The sequence below is a fragment of the Vicugna pacos genome, chromosome 17 (genome assembly GCF_048564905.1).
Source record: "Vicugna pacos chromosome 17, VicPac4, whole genome shotgun sequence".
Classification (NCBI taxonomy): Eukaryota; Metazoa; Chordata; class Mammalia; order Artiodactyla; family Camelidae; genus Vicugna; species Vicugna pacos.
In genome coordinates this window covers 11,534,968-11,559,786 of record NC_133003.1, presented here as the reverse complement: position 1 = coordinate 11,559,786, position 24,819 = coordinate 11,534,968, and the positions used below count along the sequence as shown (strand labels likewise).

The 24,819-nt window shown below is 41.3% G+C and overlaps 1 long non-coding RNA gene across 1 annotated transcript; it reads right to left on the bottom strand.

Moving 5' to 3' along the window:
- Positions 1-275: 275 nt before the first annotated feature.
- LOC140686555 (uncharacterized) lies at positions 276-24,819 on the bottom strand. The gene is made up of 3 exons (XR_012060380.1): positions 24,649-24,819; positions 18,693-18,820; positions 276-458 (listed from the first exon to the last, which is right to left on the bottom strand). It is a non-coding gene; the product is annotated as an uncharacterized lncRNA (long non-coding RNA).

The following is a 24,819-nucleotide window of genomic DNA, read 5'->3' as shown; positions in this document are numbered from 1 at the left end:
TGTAGGTTAGCGTGGCTGTTCACCTTTTAAGCAGAAGGGCAAAGAGATCGCCCACGGGATAAAACAGCTTTCTGTGAAATATTGCTTCCTGACTCCACTGTTTCATCTCCGATGGCTCCTGCCTCCCTCTGCCCTTTCCTTTCAGGCTGCCTTCCCACAGTCACTGCGGGGCGATCCCAAGCTGTTGAGGGCACCTGGCTTTTGTGGCAGCTCTTCAAAGCTGGAGGTCAGGTGTGTTTCTAGGATTTAATTAAGCTGGAAATGAAATCCTGCCCTGGAGTGGCTCATCGTCTTTATTATCACATTTTTTCCCTCTTGTCAGGCCACAGTGGCTCCAGGTCTTGAAAAGGAGAAGAGGGATGCTTCCCAGGTGGGGCTCGGTTCATCTGCTTCACACAGCATTTCAGGTACCTTCCTCCATTTCAGCGGGATGGGGAAAAGCGACAGCTTTCTGGGGCCTTTCAGGGGAAGAGAATTACTTTACAATGAACAAAGGAAAATGTATTTTGAACTAACACACTATTTCAAATAAATTTTCTTGCTATAATATGTGCCCATGATAAAAATATATAAGATACAAAAACATTAAAAAAATCATTTGTAGTCTCACCAACTAGAAATCACCACTATTAATATTCTTGTCTCTTTCTGGCCAAGTCCAGGTGTCTGTTCCAGGACTTAAAGTGTGGATAGTGAGACAGAAAGAAAGAGTCCCCTCTTTGGGACAGAAGAGTCCTGATCCTGTGAGGATTGTGATTCACTCTATAATCCTTTTTCTTTTAGTTTACATATATATTCATCAACATTATTTCACACAGGACACTATCTCACTAAGATCGATGAGGTTCCCACCCCCCACTTTCAAGCAACCCAGAACCAGGAAAAATCATCAGGACTTGAAAGAATTTCCATGCTCAGTAATACTACAGACTATCACACTGCAGTTGTGTTTTCGGTGCGTAATAACATATTCTAGAGTCTCTCAGATTAATCAAATGAGATGAGGGGATTTAGACACTGCTGTGCTCTGAGAAGGGGGCTTAACAGGCTCCCAAAGTAATATCATTTGACATTCGGAGCTATCAGGCTGCAACTGCAGAGGGTATTCATTTTTTAGCCTGATGTGTGTGCAGCAGGTGGCAGTCCCCTTCACGTCCCCGTAGTGCAGCAAGGCTTGGAAGCGACAGGGCACTGACCTTTCTCACTCTGGAGATATGATTGCTTTCACACTGATCACACAGAAACACTTAGCAAATCTCATACTGTTAACTCCATCCCACACCAGCAACACTGGCATTTTATGACTGTCATGTGGCATTAGCCAGCTGAAAACTCACTAAGATGAGGGAGCTATGCCGAATTAATAACTTTGAAGGTAGTAATTTAATCAGTTTTTATGCCACTTGGCCAAAGGCAAAAGTCACAAAATCACAGACTGTAGACGAACTTCTCACACAGCACCTTTATTTTACAAGTAAAGGAAACTGAGGAACAGAGAAAGGGAGGAATTTTTTTTCCTGGTCTCAGAGTCAGGATGAAATAGTGGTTTTCAACCTAATTGTGAACAGCACCACAGATCTTAAATGGAATCCCACACATATCACTATAATATGCAAAAGACATCTAAGAAAGCAGCATCGTGACTTAAGCAGGGTTGGACTCCAAAGCTTCACCCCTCCTTGTCTATCTCAGCTATGAGACATCTCGGGGAAGTCCTGAGTCTCCAGGAAGCACAAATCCAAACCATCTTCCTATGGAACACTGGCTCCTATAACATGTCTTGCATCTCCAAATATTCTTTATATAAACAAATTATATTTGACCGATAAATAATTTAAATTAAAAGAGTGGTATCTCACAGTCTTCTCCTTCACAAAAGGAAGACATTAATGGTCCCTGTGACAGCAAGTGAAATATCCATTATAAGTTGGACAAGGAAAAGGAGTAGATATTGTGATAGCCTCTCCCAGCATCAGTTCTAGCCCTGGTCCACTGTAGGATGCTACGTGGTTTAGGTGGGGCTAACCCCAGCCGCAGCTTCCTGAGTGGTTCAGGACCAGCCTAAGACAGTTAGATCTGGGTAACCATGGAAATTAAAACGTCAAGAGTAGACTCAGATCCACTGAGTAAGGACAAACATCGACCTTGTCTTAAGGAAATCAAATAAGGTTTACTCATCAAAGGATTCAAAAGGAAGTCAGGGTGGTAAAAATACATATATACAGCAGAGAGGTCAACAATATTCTCCAAAGGAATTATAAAATCCTAAACAATAGATCCACAATTCCAAATGATAAAATTTTAGAGAGCAAGGTCACATCAGACTTCTAGATACTCAACCCCACTCCATAAATAAGGCTGGGATTCCCTGCAGCTTAGGTAGTCTGAGTAAATTGTGGTACCCCGCCCCCATTTGGGTCAGTTACACTTTTAAGATTATATAATATACAATATACCTAAAGGGTACAGCCCAGAGCAATATACTTAAGCACAAATATAGTTCTATTTATTATTCTAAGCCTTCCCAGGCTAACAAAACTGGTCTAATGATTCCCTGAACTTAGGAATGCCAAACTTAGGACTTACCAAGTCAGTTACCCTATCCTTAGGAGCCAGGCCAAGAGACCATTAAACTGGCTATGAGGTCTTTCTTGTAGTTATAACTTCTTGTAATTATAACTCAGGGCAACAGAGATTGGTTCAAAGATATATCTGTGACCTAATTGATCCCTTCAGAGGAATGTTCAGCATTGTTGTTTGACAGCCTAGGTAGAGATATTCTTTCCCAGGGATATTAACAAATAAGCAAGTAGTTGTCTTTCATATTGTCTACCTTCCTAGAGCCGAAAAGGGATCCCACTTTAGGATAAAGATGACACCATGGACTGGATAATGAAAACAAAAAGAAACTAGTTTCTCCTTGGCACATTGAGCTGCTTGATCAATTCTTACCTGAAGTCAGAACTTCTGAAATTTCTATTCCACAAGTCAATACATTTCTTTTATGGAAACCGGAATGACTTGTATTCTTCAATACTTGCCATGGAGGGCTCTCTTATTGATATGAAAACACATGGTGGTTTCCCAAGTTAATGAATGCCTGAGGAGACATTCAAATGCTTCCAATCTCATGAGGAAAATTCACTTTAAGAACTATGCAGTATTAGGCCAGTAAATCCAACCATTCAGTCAACAGTTTAGGTCAACAAACATACATGGAAACCTACTCTGAGCCATAACCTGTGATGGACTGTGGGCTCAACAGAGCCCCTGCTCTCCAGGCAGTAACATCTTACCAAATGTTGACAGTAACAATGACATTAGAGGGGTCTGCAAGTTATTTTTCAATAGTTCAAAAAGTCCAAGATTAAAATAATCACATCTTTAATCAGACTAAGACTGGACTGGCTAACTGTGTTCAGGACTTTGGTTATTTCTGAATGCGGTAGCACTGGTTATTCTAAGGTGATAAGTTCTGGTTGGAAGTTAGAAATGAAAAAAATGAATTCTAAGCTGATTAATTTTGTTTTCTTTTTATGGCAGGAAATCTTCCAAGGAAGAAAGATTCTATAGAAAAAGAAGAAAAAAAGACAGGGAGAGAGACAGAGAGGGAGAAAGAAAGGAAGGTGGGCAGGGAGGAAGGAAGGAAGGAAATCATTAAATCAGTTCCATCTATAATTCAACTGTTTTCACACTTGTTACAGTGTCTTAAATTTCTTCTGAACTAATTCATTTCCACCTCTGCTGACTTGAGAGAAAAGCCACCTTTGAAAATACCCAGAAACAACACATGAATAAAAGTGAATAAAGGAGTTCCACCTTCCCTCTGCTTCACAACACAAGAGCAGCATGATACAATGAGCCCTCCTAGGGCTGCCATAACAAATTACACAAACTGGCAGCTTGAAACAACAGAAGTTTCCTCTCTCATACTTTAGGAGGCCAGAAATCTGAATGAATCACAGTGTCAGCAGGGCCCCACTCCCACCCTGGTCTCCAGTGATGAGTCCTTTGTGGCCTCCCTCACTGTCTGGTGGCTCCCAGAGTCTCCTGGCCTGTGGCAGCATAACTCCAATCTCTGTCTTCTCTGTGTATCTCTGGGAGTCAATCTCCCTCTCTTTTCTCTTACAAGGATACTTATCAGGATATAGTTACTCTAAATCCAGGATGATTTCATCTGGAATCTTCAACTTAGTTCTACCTTCAAAGACACTGGTTCCAAAGAAGGTCACATCTGCAAAGGACTTGGATGTACCTTTTTAAGGGACTCCATTCAAAGTACCGAGTCAGTGAATGCATCCTCCTCATTTTTTGGACACCCATATTTCTGACTGTCTGAGGAAACCACCACCTAAACCATCATCGGCCCCTTGAAAGCAGTATAATTGAAACTGAACTCATTCCTCTCAAGCATGTTTCTCTTCCTGTATCTCTTACTATTAATGTCCCACATTAAATCAGTTGCTATGCTCTGTTTTCCATATGAAATATCTCTTGCATTCACTTCCTTCCCATTTCACAACCACTGTTTCAAGTATTTGTTTTTCTTCCCAGGCACCAGCTAAGAAGCTGCCTCCCTGACCTTGGCTTCAACACCCCCAACCTCTAATCCATCCTCCCCACCACTAAATGATTGACTTCTGATTGACTTCCCTAAGATAACAATCTGTTCAAAACCCAACAATGACTGTCCCCTTTTATCTCTTGTCAGACCTCATACTTATTTCAAGGATTATTTCAGCATCCAGATGCCACCCACACCAAGAAATTTTCTGAAATCTCCCCAAGGAGACGTTTTCTCTTCTCTGAATCCCCATAGTTTATCTTCCCCACCTCACAGTATTTTAGTAAGTGGTAGTTTTGGTCAGTAATTAATCTACAGTTATTTCCACCAAGGACTTGTCTTTGCCTCTCTAGCAATGGTCACATATTAAGTCACTTAATAATCACTTTCTGAGATTCTCTCTTCATCCTTGCTACTGTGAAAACTGATGCTCACTCTTAAATTGGGCCCCAGCATGATCCTACCTTCCACCCCACCATAGCTAACTAGACACAGACAACGGGTGGGACAATCTAACTTTCTTCCTTGGACTTGAAAGTTGAAGCCACAGTTCCTTCATGAACTACTTACTTGAACAGAAGAGGGATTTATTGTCATTAATGTTCACACTCATGTGGTCAGTGGACCTGTTATTGGTCCACCACAAAATATGCCTTGAAATCAAGAGTGTGCATTTAGAAACTTTCACAGCAATTTGACAGAGTCATGCTATGTCTGTTGACTCCAATAATTGAAGTCTAAGAATTGTATTTTGTATTCATTTTTACTTTCTTACAATTTGTTCTTAATAACTTTTGTGAAGTTGACTCACAAAAAGTTACAAAAAATAGTACATAGAGTCCTGCTGTACTCTTCACCCAGCTACCCCCAATACATCATCTTACCCAGGGTGCAATGTCCACACAAGGAAACTTGACTCTATGTCATTTTTATTGTATTTTACAAAAATATCTACCTGTGACACATTAGGATTTTTTAACTGGTTATCCACTACAGATAATTTGGGAAAAGCTAGTTTGCACAATCTTATTATAAAAGTAATTGAAGGTAGCAATACAAATTGAGAAAAGGAAAAATGCTATAAGGCTTGAGAGCGGCTGACTTGATCAAGCCCTGGCCCAGCCCCCAAAGGAGCTGTGGGCAAATTCTATAAATGAGGTTAATAATTGAAAATGAAAGGAGATAATAATTATTCTGTATCGCAGAACTATAAGGACCAGATGGTATAAAGTTTTCAAAGGCCCTTTAAAAAAAATAAACATAAGCCAGTGTTCTTTCCATACTAATAGAATTATATTTATGTCCAACTTACATACACATTATATTAACACACAGACTCTGTCCCACTACAGCACAATTATAAGAACTCCTTATTTTATAAGTGCTTGACAATTTTCAGGACCCTTCCATATGCGTATAAGCTAAACATAAACCCATTTGATCTTCGTAAAGGTGGTTTTCCCTGATATTATCCATGAGGCTCCGGAACGTCAAGTGGCCGACCCAGAGTCAAAGAGCAGGGATGAGAGTCGAGATAGGAACTCAGGTCTCTTTCTCTGAACCCAGCCCCCCTTCACCTCCTCACATCAATGTGCATTTTACAAAAACCTAGCATGATCTCAACTCTGCAGTAATCCAACAATCCAAGAGAAGGAAAAGATAATCTGTGCAGATTCCCCAAGTTACATTGCTAACTTAAAGACCTTGTTGGAAAAAAAAAAATACTCAGTGTTTTATGATAGTTGGCCTTTGTCACATATGCTTTCCTCTCATTTATATGTAATTCTGCCCTTTTCTTCCCCCTTTCCCCAGAGTGGCACATAGAGGTTGCTAAGCAATTGTCCCTGACAAGGTCTCAGCACCTGTCAATAAAATGAAATATTCTCCCATTCTCTGTTCCCTTTTAGTACTGAGGAGGGTGTCAATCAAAGAACATCAGTAAACGTGGCTTTCGAGAGAAGACAGAGAGAGCCTGACAGGCAGGGAATAAAAGGTGGCTATTTTTAAACTAACAAGTCCTTTCTTAAAGTAAGGCAAGTTGAGTAGGAGACAAGTTTCACTGCTCTGCTTTTCTGGGAGGTGAAAAGGCTCCTTCAGGTCAAGCCACCATCCTGATTTGAGAGGGATGTCTTGTTTGTCCAGAGAGCAATTTTCAGTGTGTGCTATTATTGCCCTTTGTAAATCCAAGAAAAAAATAGCTCAACAAATAGGTTATCTGAAAATATCATTTTCCCAAAGGCTCAGGGATTTAGAAGGTTCTCAAAAGCTTGGCTGTCATATTTAACTAAATAAGACCTTCAGAGAATGGAGAATTGGTATGCAGGGTGAATGCAATTAAATGGTATCAAACTTATCAACCTATGTTTATATTCAGTAAGTACAACACTAAGTCAGGGTGCATTTACTGCCACAGTGGCTGCCACCTTTGTGCACAGCACTGAGCCACACAAAGATACAGAGATTAAGATAAAGGGACATTTGTGCCCCTACAAATGTACCACTAGTCTGACACAGAATTAATACCTGTACACAGACCTGCAAGGTAGAGCATCTAGTCAAGCCAGAGGAAAACACGTCTTGCATTTAAGAATGAAATAATCAATCAAACCACTATTCTACCCCACCCCCTCCCTGAAAGGAATTTTCAAACTGTCTTACCCAAAACTGACCGAGTTCTCAGAACACATAGCTCTGTGATCTTAGAACGTACCATGTTGCTCTCAAGCCCACACCTGGATCAGTTTTCTGAATAGACTCATTAACCTTTGCTCAAACGTAAGCGTATGTTCCTAGCAGGTGGCAGCATTCTTCAGTCCCTGGTAATATTGAGATAATTCTAGCACAAACACAGAAATGTCAGTGTTGCTAAACTTTTTAATTACACAGCAGATAATCTTCACGTGACATGGGAAATGGCTCCATGCAAAGTTCTACTTCAGGTTACTGCCCTGCAGGTGAGGAAGGCAGTACAGTGGACTCAAAACCCACGAGGGTAGAGTGGTAAAGTAACCCTGATGTGGTGAGGCCCCAAGAATTGGAGGTGAGAGGGAAAAGCCAACCGAGTGACAAGTGTTGAACTCGCCACCAGAGTAGCACAGGAGATCTTCAGGTTTCCCACACCTATGCCAAGCCAGGTGTGGCTTGAGGACCAGCCCCTGAAGAGTGAGAAGCATGGAACATGCTTTTGTCATCTTTCTCTTAAAGAACAGGCAAGAGACCTACTGGTTTACATATTTTTCAGAGTGAGAAACAATGCATTCTGCGTAATATTTATGTTTGATTATTAGTTTCAAATCTCCCTGTCATTAGGTGCCCCCAAAGTATTTAATTCCTCAACCTCTACTCCCCTTACACCCCACCCTCCAGTCTCAGACACAGAGAGAATTTCAAATAGTATCTCGGGATCCAGGCTTAGAAGGCACCTTAACACGGGTACCTAAATTGGGAACGCTCGGGCTGCCTGGTTTCATTACCAGTCACAGCCCATCCCTCGCATGTCAGGGGATGGTACTTGTGCCTGATCCCTCCATGGAAGTGTACTCAGTGTGGTGCACTAAAAGGAGGGTGAGCTGTGAGGTCACTGGTCCAAGTCTGGGCTCTACCCCTTCCCTCTGAGTTCCAGATGTCTCCTCCTGAAGATATGGCTAGTAATCCCCACACACCAGAGTTGTTAAAAGAACTAAGTAAAATGCCTTTCCCAATATTTGCCACATAATAGGTTCTTAATAAATGCTAGCCTACGGTCTTCCATTTGAGGGTGAGGCAGATTCATCTTTGTATCACAAATAGCACAGAATTTAATATACTGTAAAGTTTTCTTTATTTTTAAAGAATCTTTTTCTTATTCATTGTCATCACTACTTAACCTGTCCCCCAACCATTTCTGCCTTATGTGACCAACAATAACCCAGAAAATGTACAATAGCATTGTTAAGTGGCTAAGTGACTCTGAAAGATAATAATAATAATACATAGATAACCTTGCCCTTGCCCTTCAAAGATGGTGACAGGGATGGTGTAACGTCATGTGAATGGGGGGGGGGTCCGTGTACTTTATTGATGGCACATGATAAGGCAGGGCTCCCTAAGCCCCTCCCTCCCCTTCTTTACAGGGTCTGGGATGGAAAGCATATACCTTCCCAGTTACCCCAAAAAAGATATTGCTCTCCTTGTTGTAACCTAGCCATGCTCTGCAGTGCTCACTGATTCCATTTTACAATTTGTCGTTTTTAAAAAGCTCAGTCTATTACCCACAATTATTCCCAAAACTCTACAGCTATGTGAGAGCATGGAGATGATAAAGAAAACTGTGGGGGGCAGAACTATGTGCAAGTACTGGGCCACAAAGAATGTCAGAGCACTGCCTCATTGTCCCCAGCGTGCCTGCACAATGTGAACAATGTCATCATCATACAGAGATTCAGAAATATATCCCTAGCTGTCTGGTAGAGATGCCCAGATTTGGGGTTTGAGAGAATGGAGCCAGAATTAAAAACATAAAACTAGAGGTGAAGGGAAGAGGGGTACAGCTCAGTGATAGGGTGCATGCTTAGTATGCACAAGGTCCTGGGTTCAATTCCCAGTACTTCTGTATAAACAAACAAAGAAACCTAAATTAACTCCCCTCACCATAAAAAAAAAAAATCACAAAGTTTCTATTGTATAGCACAGGGAACCATATTTTTTCTTGTAGTAACCTGTAATGAAAAAATATGGAAACCAATATATGTATGTATATGTATGACTGAAACATTATGCTGTACACTAGAAATTTACACAACATTGTAAACTGATCATATGCAAAAAAAGAAAAGAAAAAATAAAGATGAAGATTACAGATCTTGCTCTGGAAAACAGAACACTGACTTCATTGCTTGGGTCATTCTCTCCTCATTATGCTTTAGACCCATGCTATCCAAGAGAATGTTCCTCTATAAAGAAAATTTTCTACGTCTGTACAGTCCATCATGGTAGCCAAGTAGCCACATATGGTTATTAAGCACAGGAAATGTTACTGGTATAACCAAGGGATTGGATTTTTTATTTTGTTTAATTTGGATTAATTTGGATGCAGATGTAAATAACCACATGTGGCTAGTGGCTACCATAATGAACAGTGCAGATCTGGGCTAAGTTATACAATCTGAGAAGTGGAAATAATTTCATTTAGAGTCATTTTCTCTATCTTGGTAGTTCTCTTCTCATTAATGATGATTTGTCCCCTCTTCTGATAGTGACCAGCTCATAGCAATGGCAGAGCTTAGCTTCCCTTACTCTCTCTGCTCCTGCCCACACTACAAGAGAGGGACAAATAACATTGAAATGATCAAAGATGGATGTGTTATCAATGAACTAGCCTAGACTAGGTAACGTGTCCCATAGATTTAAATATCTCTCTATGCTTTGCAGTAAATTATATAAGATATTCTCAGGAACATTCTCTCCACAGCGTGAACAAGGTGTTTCCTAAGGCTATTTCTTACAATGTTCCTCACCATAAGTTCATGACTCACCCAGAGTGCAAGTCTTTGGGAGGCCATTATTACTTAGTGTGGGTTCACAGCTCCCTTGGGTCTAGAAGGAAATATTTGCATTTCAAAAGAAGGAATTAACTGCACATCCTTTATGCAATCATTCTTAATGTTGTTTTTTTCTCAGCTACAATTTGAGTAACTATTGGACAGCTGTAGATTCCAGAATGTGCCCCTGGAAAATACTTTAACATAGACATCTATGCGGCCATTTAAGTGCAGAACTGTTACCCTGAAAAGGTAGTGAAGCTGGAAAAAAGAACAATAACCTCGTAGAAAATCTGAGGACTCTACTAAGGATTCATGCCTGAAGGGAAACATCCAACCTCTTCCACAGGGTAAATAGCACTGATTAACTCCCCTAAACTTAGTTAATGTTACCTAACACATCTCTTGTCTTTCAAGATATCATGACAGTCTTTCCCAGTGGTGGGGTATGTCATCTGCTGGCCACAATGCATATATGACCCTCTGTTGTCACCCTTTCCTATGTGAATATTTTATCACGGAACTTGAAGCAAATGCTCCTTCAAGGAAAAGATTATCCCTTCTGCTTATTCACATTACTCAGCAATCACCTCTTACACAGTGAATGTCATTAGGTATCTTTCAACTATATAAAGGGAAACACCATAATTGGAATAGACAGCTCTTAAATCATGCTATATTACCTACATTACCCATTTGAATGATTCAAAAGAAACTTTTAAAATATGTTTGAAAATAGTAATGCTTAATTTACATGAGCCGTTCAAATTATTGCCATCCTTAATGAAAATGATATATCAGAACCATAGCTTCTCTCATGTTTTCTCTTGCCCCAAATAAAGTGTAATATCCATCCCTTCCTATATACTTCATTTCTTTGTTAATTAATTATTATTTACAGAAATCTTGCCTCAAATTCATCTTATATTCATTTTCTTCCCCTACACTCTAATGGCTAACTAGTGATTTTCTTAATTTCATTTTATTGCTAACATCAGGTCAGATTAAATCAGCTCTGTTCAGAGGGGTTTTAAGTGCCCTTAACTGTTGCATAGGGTGGCTATAGGAAGTTAACATCAAACCTTGGAATAAGTGTAACATCTGAAATTTATATTAATGAGGGGGACTAATCTTAGGTTTTCTACTTTCAGTGAATTGCAGGGCTTTGTAGGAATCCAGTTAAGGTGACTAGACTATATACTTGTATTACATTTGTTTAAACAGTTGAATTATTGAATCTAAAAAAAGAAGGAATGCAATCTATATGGAATCTAGGAAAAAAAAAGACAAGAATGTTACAGTAGTAGTTACCTAACCGATGAGAATGTTCTAGTCACTTAACACAGCATACTCTCATCTGTAGCCTGGAGAAAATACCCACATGGTCATCCAATTCCATTCCTTCTGAGTCTATTCAATATAAATCTTCAGGTTTCAAAGCCTATATACTCATTGTCTTAGTAGCAAAAAAAAAAAAACTGTCCTTGGGTGGTGAGTACCATTATATGGTCACAGACAATGAAATCTTACTTCGTAAACTAATAGTCCCCTCTAAACATGAATTCATTCCCTGAGCCTCGTCATATGTGGGGCACTGACAAGTTTAGTTTCTGGGGTTGCCCACCACAGTTCCATCATTACAAACCCTCTAAGAAGTCAACCAATCTCTCCTTAATTTCCTTAACTTACTATATTTACTCTCAGCGTTTTGTCTGAAAACACTTTAACAAGTCCCATTCTTTTTACTATGTTTCACTTGCAAACATATTTTTTGCTTTGTAAGAGGCTAGAGTAGCAATGGAAGATGGACTCCTGCCAACTGCCAATAAATGCAAAGTTGAAACTTTTCATTTCTTGACTTTGTGGATAACCATTCTACCCACTATGTTGGCTTTGAAGTAAAACATCTTCTGAATCACATATATTTAACCCTACAGAGAACCAATAGAAAGTGAATACATCTAGGAGCTGAACAGACAGTTTGAGCTCCAGACCCACCATTTGCATTCACTTGCCATATGAGATTAGTCAAATCCTTAACCCCTCTTACCCTCGGTGTCCTTATCTGTAAAAATAATATTTTCATCTCAAAATTCTTATAAGTATTCAAGGAAACAATATATAAGTATCTGGCACCTTATGGGAATTCAAAAGCATTCATTCTCTTCTATTCAAGTAATCTTCTCTGGCTAATAGCTTCAGCATTCAGGAGCATTTGTGAGTCTTGTAATATCTTGGAAAGGAATCTTTCCAATTACTATTCTAGCAGCTTTTTCTGAAATTACAAGCCCTAAGTTTATCATCCTATGTCCAATATTAGTTGTGTCCTTATTATCAGCTGTAACTTCAAATGCACGGGTTTTATTGTTATTCATAATGAAAAATTTTTCTACAACCCTTTCTGGACCACTTGGATTTATTACAGAAATAGCCTACATTTAGACGTCTAATGCAGGGCTGAGCACAAAGCAAATTCCCTCTCTCTCCAATAATTACCACAATAACGTTGTTAATATCAAGAGAGGCTGCAATTTGTTGAATACATACAGTCAAATCCAAGAAGAAGCAAAGGCTTTGACCATCCATCTGTAGTTATTAGACTATTTCCTCTACTGGTTGGCTCCTCCTGAAATCTGTTCTTTAGCTCTGACCCTGGATGGTCTGTGTCTAAGCTTTGGAATCTAACTCTAATTCTTGACTTAAGCATGTGCCCTTAAACAAGAATGATTGTAGGGTGTAAAATATATAATAATGCAGACATGCAAATAAACAGAAGCCCAAGATCTGAGGCGGGGGGGGAGTCAGAACAGAAAGAAATTATATTCTGGGCAAACAAGTACATTTTTTGCAATAATTTTAGATTTTATCTATCCCTGCTGCCAGCTATGTTATTTCTGAGTAAGACACCAAGATTTGTGAGGAAAGCCACTAAATATTTTACAAGGTAATAAAAATGTGATCACACCAAAGGATTCTTTAAACTACCTGGGAGGCAGAAGAGTCAGACTCAAAGGTTTTATTTCACTGTGATTTGGTTAAATCAGTCTTGCTCCAATATCCAAAAGAGATGTAAACAGAAACATTCATCACATCATCAGAAATCATGCACAACCTGAAAGAGACAATAGGTAACCCAGAGGTCAGCCTGCCACTGGGAGACTCAGTTCAACTTGTCCTGACTCCCAATTCTGTTACCTGTAACAGTCAAAAGCCCTCTCTACGATATCGGCACTGCTGAAAGTTTATTTCCTCCTGCTTATGTTGTCTCCAAACCCCTGGCTTTCTTTACATCCACAGCAATCTCAGTTCCTTTACTAGTTTCCAAAATACCACCACTCAGATCAAATGTTTCAGATTTGGGGAGGCTTCCTGAAGACTTGGGGTGACACGTGAAGGTGGGTTTCTTTATAGCGCACACATCTTTCCAGAATCTGCTGGTTTCAATCTCAACACGTCTGGAGCAGACAATGAAACAATCTCTTCCACTAACCACACAAAATATATTTAGACTATGCCCTGGCCCCTCGGGACAGAAGAAGAGGCAAGTAACTAGTGCTACCCTAAGCTCTTATAAAAATGCTGTCTCTCAAAGATACCTTTCACTTTCTCAGGAGAATTCCACCGAATCTTATTTTCTCCAGCTCATGACACTGAGAGGCAAAATGGCATCTTAGGCAGAGATGGAAACTGATGTTTGGGAGTGTTTATTATGTGCCAATTGCTTCAAGTTTACCCCTTCCACCCATCACAAAGACAGACCTGTGTGGTTTGCATCATACAAAATAGGAAAGTTAAGTTCAAAGAGGTTCGATTATGTCCAAGTCTCAAATGCAATGAAACTGAGGTCTCACTTAACAGATTGACAGCAAAACCTAAGCTTACCCCCAATCTCCAATGGCCTCCAGATATGCTTACTTATCAAAAACCAGTCACTCAACCAGTTCAAGGTTGATGCTTCAAGCTGTGGAATACACTGAGGAGCTGGAAAGGTAACAGAAAACGCCCAAACTCCACTCAATCTCCTTTTCTCCCATTAGAGTGAAATCCCGAATTCCAAGTATTCCTCTGAGCAACATTGCTATTGTTCTATGAAAAGTGTGCAGGTTACTTGGGCAAAGACTGTCAAGAAAAGCCTCTACTGATTTGCAGCTAACATAAAACAGGGGAATCCTTGTGTACCTTTTGCTTGAAGGCAAAGGAAAAACAAAACGAAGAAGAGCTTAATCCATATAGATGCCATTTAAAATCTCCCTTTTATCTCCTCCATTTTTTGTTGTTTATTTTTAGGGGGAGTAATTAGGTTTATTTATTTATTTTTAGAGGAGGTACTGGGGATTGAACCCAGGACCTCATGCATGCTAAGCATGAACTCTGCCACCTGGCCTATACCCTGCTCCATTTATCTCCTCCATTTTATAAAACCTAAACCGAGGGAGGTACTGGGGGTTGAACTCAGGACCTTGTGGATGCTAAGCACACACTCTACCACTGAGCTATGCTCCCCCTGACCAGACCATTTTCATTTCACGTTTATGCTGACATTTCCCATGTGTGGAAGCCATAGGGGAGATATTTACAAATACAACAGTGAGGGGAAGAAAAACCTTTCATGTTCAGTCTAAACCACTTTCCACAGCATCTTTATGTCTTTCTTTGGAAGAGTAGGCATTTGTAGCAACCCTGCACAAAGTCTGAGAACGAAATTGCCTGCTCTCTTTTGAAAGTGTCTAATCTCAAGCTCCCACAGCCATCTTCTGTGAAATTTCCCTGTGTGTCTGTGTGTGTGTAGATGCGTTATGCATTGGGATAGGGTGGGCAGTAGTGAGGACAGACCTAGGGGATAAAGGTAAACATTTCCTAGTAGAAATGTTCCTGGGATGTACAAAAGACAAGGAACAGCCTCTACCGACAGTCAGCCTGAATCACTTAAGCACTATCTTTAGAAGGTGATACAGTATGATTTGTACAAGAAAAATATGGGAAAAGTATAAACATCCATTACCAGGAAAAGCAATAAAATTGCAGTGTAATCATGCAATGAGTCTTATGCAATCAGTACAAATAAATTAAATTAGAGTTTTATATGCAGACATGAAACAATGTCAACTGTATCTTGGTAAAACAAAAATAGTTATAGGATAGTATGATCTTACATGTTAAAAGGTATCTATAAAATGTTCTTAGGCTTTAGTGTAATAATCATGCACTACATTGTATTATATACAAACAGGTCATGTGATTTATGCCCAGGAAAGGAGATTTGAGAGGTGGCAACAGCACTTGCCTCTGGTTGGGACTACAGACGTCTTTTGCTTTCTTCTTTTGGCTCGCCTGTATTTTCAAGTCCTGCTATAATGAATATGCATTGCTCCTTTCAAAATACATTTTAAGATTATTTTTAAATTAAAACATATGCATATGTGAAGAATCCTTTTGCATTCCAGCAGCATCCCAACCAATTGAGAGCACCGTCTCTAAGAGATATTTCTGACAAACCTGAGTGTCTGCAGATTGAGATACCCACACCGGTAGAAACCCTCCTCAGGCTTCTCAGAGCATCAGGCCAATTAGGGCTGGGGTCACCTTGACACACCTGGCTAACGCTCCTGTGAGGTCAAAGGCAAGCACGAGTTACCACGGGTAGGGACTCAGACGACCCGGGGATGCCTGTCTCAGTTTTGTAACTGAGAACAAAGCCCCACTTCCTAGACAAGAAGTACACGTTCTCTCCACATTGTTTCAGGGACTTAACTGCCTGCCAAATAACAAACCACTGTAAATTCAGTGGGTTAAAACAACACTCATTTTATTATGCACACAAATGCTGTGGGTCAGGAATTTGAGCAGAACAAAGCAGGGATGGTCTGACTCTGCTCCACAGTGTCCAGAGTCTCAGCTGGGGAGATTCACATGGCTGGGGGCTCCTTCACTCCATGTCTGGTGCCTGGGCTACAGTGACTCAAAGTCTAGGCTCCCCGTATTGACCTGGGCTTCTCACTGCATGGCAACTGGGCTGCTCAGGAGAGTGACACCAGAATTACCATTCCAAGAGAACAAGGCAAAAACTGCATGGTCTGTTACGAGTTACCCTTGGGTCCATGTAGTGTCACCTTCATTGGCCAAGAGAGTCACAAGACTGCCTGATTCAAGAGGTAAGGATGTAGACTCGATGTCTTGATGGGAAGAGTGTCAACACATTTGTGGCCATTTTTCAAAAACCACCATAGACATTTATCAAGTTTTTGCTCTCTGACAGCCACAGGAGCTGGAGCAACAAAGAAGAAAAACAGAAGGAGCACTATATTGGGGATCAGAAGGGCTCTCTGCCCTGTCTTTCCAATAACTCATTGCCTCAGGAATAAATTCCCTTTCTCTTTTAGCAAGATAGAAACAGTCATGTTAGGTTGAACCATATAAAATTGCCAACTTTTAACCACTTCTGACCCACAAAATGGTATTGGTTCAACCTAATACTTGACCTAATGCTACAAAGAAATGTAAGGCTAAAAAGCGATAAAATACATACAAGTTTTACCGTACAGTACAGGGAACTATATTCAATATCTTGTAGTAATCTATAATGAAAAAGAATATGAAAATGAATATATGTATGTATATGGATGACTGAAACATTATCCTGTACACCAGAAATTGACACAACATTGTCTAGTCTATTGTCAAGAGTGTATGTTCTGTGACTATGGTTCTACTCTAATACACTTGCGAAACATCTTTTCTAAAACCTTCTTGGGGTTTCATTTATAGTACTATAACCATGCTTTCTTTTTATTAACCAAATTTTGGATCCTTGCTAATTTTACATTATATTTGAATAATGTGTCAAATATTACAGCATATTAATGTGTCATGTCTTCAGTATCCAACAGGTTACTTCCTCATTAAACCACATTGGAGGGTATTAAATACCATCTGCATTTATAATCAACCCCATTTTCTACTGTTATAGATACATGACCACTAAAACAAGCTGTATAAGGATATAATAACATACAGTATAATAGAGAGGGGTAGGCAAGAAAATATTTTCTGGCCAAAACTAGAGAGGTGAAACAAGAGGAGAATTACTGAAAGGTAATTTTGCCAGAAAACACAACTGCAAAGTAATAAGACTCTGTCTCCTGAACGGACCCTAAAAATTTGGCCTAGGGATAAATTGCAAGATTTGGAATCTCCAAATACATTTTGAGCAATAGATGAATATGCAATCTCTCAAAGGCCATGTTTCAAAAGGCACAAGATAGGACTGTTAACATTTGGCGTTTTCTTTCTCCTGCACAGCTTTGGGATCAGCCATATTACTTCACTGGTAGGGTAGTTAGCACCATGCGCAAAATAAGAAAAGCCTAAATAAAACCAGTTAACACTGCAGTTAATACAGTGCCCATCTCAGGGGCAGCTGTGAGGAAAAAGAAAGAATCCCATCCTTGGATTTGATGACCCAGAATTGAACTTACTAAGGTGACCAACTCATCCCATTTTGCCTAGGACTCACTTCATTTTAAAACTGAAAGTCCAGTGTCCCAGGAACTCCCTCAGTACCTACAAATTAGGAACTGTTCATCAGTCTACTTACTAGACAACTTTGGGTGAACCATTTTTCCTTTATAAAATTCAATGTCTCCAACGTAAAATGATTTAAAAAAATAATAATAACTTGTACACTTGCTGTGAGAACAATGGAAATGACGTTTCAAAGCACACTTTTTATGTCTACAAGCCTTTGTTACCTGACCCGCGGGCACCTGGACAGCTGCCTGGCCTGCCAGGACCTTTGATCTTGGCCACTAGCCTTTGTTTTAAAAATTCCTTAAGTAATTCAATAAGGAAGAGACACTGCTGCCCCTCCTTCTCCAAAACGGTCCAGGATTCTACCCAAAGTCAAAGGAACCGTAAGACCCACATCCCAGGGAGGGTGACCAGGAAAGTACTTGGGAGAGCCCCACATTTGAAGCACACTCTCTGTGACGACTGGCTTTGCATTTCTCTCATCAAGTGAGAGTCTCCTAGGCCATCCTTCATGTGTAGAACTGAATTCCCATTTCCCCCCACCCCAAACAGTCGCAGAAGGGGCAGAGGGAAAAAGTATAAAAGCTCCGTTTTCAGCAAATTTTGAAAATCTTTTCTTTCCAAGAGCTATCAGACACATTTCCTTTGCCTAAAGCAAATTAGCAATTGGAGAAAAAAGAAAATGCTATCCGACTATTACACTAATAAAGACGACATTAAATCACTCCAGTCAGAAAGCTGAGCAGTAATAATCATGGAATTTTTTCAGCCTATCGTTTAATTAAAAGTTGCCAAAATTAGCATCAGTGCCCCTCTCTGGCTCAGTAGTAGTTGAGCCCCACCCACACTCTTCCCTGGCTCCCATTCTCTGCCCTTGGTCCTACCCACCACTGCTGTGCCCCTCTCCTTCCTCGCTCCACACACTCCCTCATCTTCTCTCCCTGCGCCTCTCTCACACCTGGAGACAATAACGATATGCGGCTCCAAATGAACTGAGAAAAGGAAAATTACCTTCCCAGAGGAAGGAAAGTGCATTTGACATCCACCTTGTTCTAGAACTTGAGAGGCTCTGAGATAATTACCTCAGAGAGGCTGTGGGCAGATGGCAAACTCGGCAGCCCATGTCCTCAGTCAGCAGGACACTGCCAAGATGCTCTCGGTGACAGTTTGTTCAGGATGTTTCCAGCACACAAAGCCGAGAGCTGGCAATCTGCAACAGGGCCAGAGGAGCGTTCGTTAGCCTGAAATGATGGCCAACTCACCCTTGTGCTCTGCGGGTCCGCGCCTCCATCACTCAACCCAGCCCCATAGGCAGAGACTGGGGATGGGGTCGATAGTGATGCACCTTCTGGGGAGAGCTGGAGAGTGAGCCATGGGCAGGATGAGGGCACAGCTGACGAGCTGGTGAGGAGCGTGCTGTGCCCAACACTGGCCCTCCTAGGGCACCACAGTCCTCCACTTTTCATTTCTGAGTCACGTGAGGAAGTCAACGCAAGCTGCTAACTCCTAGACAGATGTTAGGGATGATTGTGAAGGAGAATAACGGAGGACTGACAAGAGACAGAGCGGGAAGTGTGACCCCACCAAGTGTGAAATATCTCTCCCCCTTGAATTCTCATCTCATCAACATCCCACTTTCCAGGAATTTTTCTGTCAGTATCCATAGCAGTCAGGGTAATGCACCAGCTGCTGTAACAAACAACCCCAAGTCTCAGTGGCATAAGCTAATGAGGTTTATTTCTCTCCCGGCACAGTCCCATGTGGTGGTCCGCTCTCCCTGGTGCCTTTCTTCCAAGAAGATCCAGGGTCCTTCTACCTCACACACATGGCTTCTGAAAATGCTGTTCTAGGGAACAGCAAGAGCAAGCTGATTCCATAGGACTGACAGCCAGGCCTGGAAATATCCTTTGGATGTGACAATACGAGGAAGTCTTTGGCTTTGATAAGAGTAAATGAGTCGGGGCATTCAAAGCCAGATGTGCTATGTGTACTAAATCTTGGTAATTTCCACTTTAAAAAAACAACTAAGAGTTCATTAATTTGTTCCCTACTAATGAGGAATTTCCAATAACTGAGACATAACTGAGCTCACCTTTGTCAGCACATCCATCTCCTCCTAAATGCAAGTTAGAGTATAAACCATACAGAACAGGGGCATGCTGGACTATCTAAGAGACCACACCATTTTTAGCCAACTTCAGGATTCCTCAAACAGGAGATCCTCCAAGCCCAGGTCCAAGTCACAGTGGATGATGTGAGTATGTGGGAAGAGTCAAGTCAAAGAGAGGGCCTGGGCTCAGGGAGGGCCTTGAAGGAGCAGACAGTCCCTGCAGAAGAGCTGCAGTCACAATGGAGAGGAGATGGGCTGACAGCCATAATGGCGGGCATTCATGGGCCGCTTCACATGTGTTCGTCTGTTTTAATGCCCATAGTCCAGAGACCTCCTTCTCCCCCACCAGTTGTTTCCATAGGTCCCTACTCAGTTCTGGAGGGAGCTGACGGTAGTGGGGACATCAGAGTCTGAGGGTGGCAGCAAAATGGGGCAAAGGCATTGACTCTGACTCCAGGCAGTTCAGAACCTTAAGTGGAAGAAATTAATAATTTTACTTAAAAATTCTACTTAATAATTCTACTTAAAATCTCTTCTAGCTATAAATTATATAAAGCAATCTCCTTCAATATCTTTACTCATTCAATCAATGTTCATTAAGTACAAACCAACCATGTGCCAAGCTCTGTAGTGGCTGCTGGAGTGAATATTCACTTGGTTTCTCCTAAGAGTTTATAGCCTGGAAGCTTATTATGGGCTACATTGTGTTATTTCATTCAACTAAAAGGGGAGTGGAACAGGAAAATACATGCTGCCTCTCCTTGCAACAGGAGAATAAAGCACTATTCATCACTGTGCTCAGGGAGGCAAAGCAAATTTCTCAAAATCACACAGCTACAAAATAGCAGATGCAAAATTCAAAACTGAAAGTTGCAATAAACTTCCTTAAGCCTATTTTGTTTTAGATTGTACCTCATCAGACACGTCTCTCCACCATGTGTCTCCCCACTATTTACTTGGCTGCATTTTGGTTTTGGTTTCTGGAATTCTTTATTACCTCCCCCTTCAGTCCACACTTACTCCAACATGTGGGGCCATGATTTGAAACCTGCACTCCCTCTGCCAGAACGTCAGGAAAGCTAACCAGAGCGTATCCTTCAATGCTTTGATCATACAGAAGACAAATTCAAACAGAAGTTCATATTGTTATAGTGATTATAGTGATTATAATTAATACTAGACAACATAATGATCAGAACATGATGTATTTAGAATGCCTAATTAGAACCATTTTATCATTATTTTCCTCCAAAGCCTAATGATCATGATCATCATTATTAATAATGATCATAACCACAAGAAGACAATGACAACAACGATGACAAATGGCCCAGAGCCAATTTGATGTTCTCCGGGAAGCATACTCCTCCAACAGTCTCTTGCTGGTCAGAATGACTTTGTTAGTTGTGAAGTGACTGATATAATGTAATTATTATATTTAATAATAAATGACAAGTGGCATTACACTGCAGAAGGGGAAAAAAAGGCACCCAGGCCACCAACACATCACTGGACAGTGACTCTCCACGTCCAGCACAATGGATATGCAAATATGTACACAGCCATCACCACCAGCCCACCCTCCCAGCAGGCATCATGGTCATCCCCTGAAGCTCTGCAGGACAGCCTGGGTCTGAGGTCCCTGATCCTGGGACCACTAACATGCTGTTCTACTTCCACCTGGACTTGTAGCAAGACCCAGTTTGATGGTTAATTTTTAGTTTTGATGGCCAAATGTGAAGTTGACCAGGCTAAGGGATGCCCAGATAGCTGGCAAACCACCATATATGTATTATACACACACACAATATTGGTTCTGTGTCCCTGGAGAATTCTGACTATAATACCTAATGTATCTCAGATACCCACTGCAAGAGATCCTTTAGGTTTCAATCCACATATAGCTGAGATGTATCCAACAATATTAGGGCCAGGAAAATGCTAATCAAGGCTTGGGTATATATTCACTGAGTCATACTTGAATCCTGCAACAGAGGTGTCCCAGGGCACCTCAAGAGAGGAGGATCGTGCTTCTTTTACTGGTAGATGCTACAACTAGTGTTCGATCTGAGCCAACACTAAGGTTATGATGCCCCAGCTGAAGAGCTCCCTAGCCTTCATCACATTTGAAATGTGGGCATCCCCTCTGTTCCTGCCTCACCCCTACAGCTACCCAACTTGTGCTGCTAGAAACCCTTCTCTTCTCCTTCACGGAACAGCCATGCATTCTGCACCTCCCACCAAAGAGGCATATCTGGTGTGAACCTCAAAATCATCACCAGCCTCTCGCTCCCCAATGACACAGTTACCCAAAGAAGCAGACTACAGAGAAGGAGAGCAAAACCATCTGTGAAAGGATGGAGGAGCAGAGGGTGGAGAGAGAGAAGATGGCAGCCAAGTCCAGCAAGAGGGGGAGCATAACACAAACATAAAGAGAGTGGGTAGTCCTGTAGCGACATCCTGAACACAGACCAGCGACCTTACAAATACTAGAAGTACCTGGACTGTAAACAATACATATACATAGACTCAGCAAAGTATCTTATACCTCTGCAATATAACAGGTTGCCTTTGCCACATAATATAACATGGTCCTCAGTGTGAGTCTTTTAAAAGCAAGCCCCAGGTTCTGCCCACAGTCACGCAGTAGGAATTTATAGGACATAGCGCTATGAGGAGGAGACGTGGAGGCCATGCTGGAATTCTGCCCGTCACAGCTTTCCTCCATCTTCCCCCAGAACAGACTCTGTTGCCGCAAATACAAGAATTCAAGCTCAAGTCTGGGACAGTCTAGCATAACCTTGTCTCCCTCAGGGAACTCAATTTTCAAGTTAAGGTGCCTTCTAAATTATTGATTCTATCACCCAGATACTAAGTTTCCCTTATTGTAACCATCAAGACACATACAAAAAAAAAATGTTTATTTGGAGTTCTTATTTCCTTCTCCCTTTACTTTTCTTTTTAGATGTTCCCATTAGGTCTCAACAATGATTCAGGTCAGACTCTAGATTTCCTCTCCCTTCCTCCCGTCGTTTCTAACACAATAACAGTAATGACAATGACAGCACTGGTGATGACACTGTCAGGCAGTTCTGACAGAAGGGAATCGCTCGCCCACCCCCTTTAAAGACTTACACAATTGCACATCTGTCCGGGACTGATGGGAAAACAAACCAAATTAAGTTTAATGTCAAGTTGCATTACCTCCTATTTGTGAACTCTCTCTGTTTCTTTGTCTCAGAATCTGTGGAACGTGATGGACAGCAGCAAACCTCTCATTAGCATATTTCCCATTGCCATTTCAGGTAAATGAATCTTCCTTCACCAGGATTTGAGATTCCAGTCAGCTTCTCAATTCCATCTGGCTAGTCATTCTCATTATTATGCAAATGCCAGCTTTACCTGGAGGCAAGAGCTTCCTTCTTAATATTTAAATTCCATCTCCTTTTCCTTGATCTCTAAACAACAGCCCATCTTTGAACTTTCCTTGGAGAACTTTTTAGGGATGAAAGGTCCCCAGAGATTATTTGGTTCCCTCTTTAAAAATAGATCGGGATGATTTGGAGAGAGTCAGAGAAGGGACGGGGAGGAATTGCCCCACCTCTGCTTCCGGAACAGGATTTTTGAGTGACTTTGGCTGAAGTCTGATACAGGGTGCCCTGGTGCTAACGGCAAGGCACTCAAGGGAGTAATCGACTGGCAAAGAAGAGACAGTCATCATGCCAGGCAAGCCTTTTTTGAAGAGGGCATGGGAACCAACAAGAGGACCAACTGCCAAGGCAAACAGTCCAATGAGACAACTAAATGGGACTACTAGGTGGCTGGCAGCACCCTGGGAATCCAGGCCAGTAAGTAGATGGATAGCCTCAGGGACTAGGCAGGGCTACAGTTGCTGGTTTCCCCAGTCACTGAGTCTGGAGTACAGAATGCATTGCTGTGTCAGGGTCCCAGTCAGCAGACTGACATGGCAATTTAGTGTCTAATAAGAGATGCCGATCATTCTCTCCACCAATCATTTCCTCCTCTGCCAAAGTCCCTCTTCTTGGAGGGCCTACCCCTCAGCAGGTATGTCATCCACCTGGACACCTTGTATAGTAACCACATGGATACCTGACTTAAGCCAAACCAATCAGATTCTCCTGCAGAAAATGTGGAATTAGGATTTAGAGTCTAGTTGGCCTCCCTCTACCTAGTTATCTCTCCTTTTCTCCCCTCTCTTTTCTCTTTCCTTCTCAGAGTTTGAAAGGAAAATCTGTACAAAATTGGACCAAGAAGTCCATCTTCCAGCCTATGCCTTTTTCTCCTCTAAGAAAAATCTGCAGACAGAGAGTGAAGCAAACACATGGAGGAAAACATGAAGGATGGGGAGAATGACTTACAACCACTGGTCACTAACTACCCACTTTATGACCTATTTTATACGTGGAACCCAGAGCCAGAGACCATTATGGGGTAAGTAGACAGCACTTTCTATTTAGACGACAGCGTGGACACGCAACACTGCTCTTGACCTTCCCCCTTTCACTTACAAACTGGTTCCAAAGGATCAAAGATGAAGTGCCTCAGAGAGTCTCAGCAGCTTGTTTCCAAAAGTAACTAGTGATAAGTTCCTTCCCTTCTACCCCAGCTCTACCTCCTGAAGACATTAAGATATGTTTGAAAACCGGCACAAAGAATGAAAGATAAAGTTTCCTTATCATTTCCTACTTTATCTCCAAAACAAAGGTCAGCCAGTTAAACTTCAGAAGAAGGAAGTGTTTTTAAATGCTTGGGACAATTTTGCACATTTTTGTCAAACAAAATTATGTCAAACCATCATTTTCGTCTATCTTATCACTAAAGGGTATGAATACAGGAAGAAGAAGAGGGGAAGGATGAGCAATAGGAAGAGAAGGGGTAGGAAGGAAGAGGAGAAACCTCTTACTTACCATGTGCAGTTCAGGTGCTTGATGTACATTATCATTTCGACCCTCTCAACAGCCCTGTGAGGTCGGGACTGCACAACAGAGGAATTACTGCAGAGTGGACAACACAGGCTCTGGAACCAATGCTCTAGATTTGAATCCCAGCTCTGCCATAACCTTTTGCTTCAGTTTCCT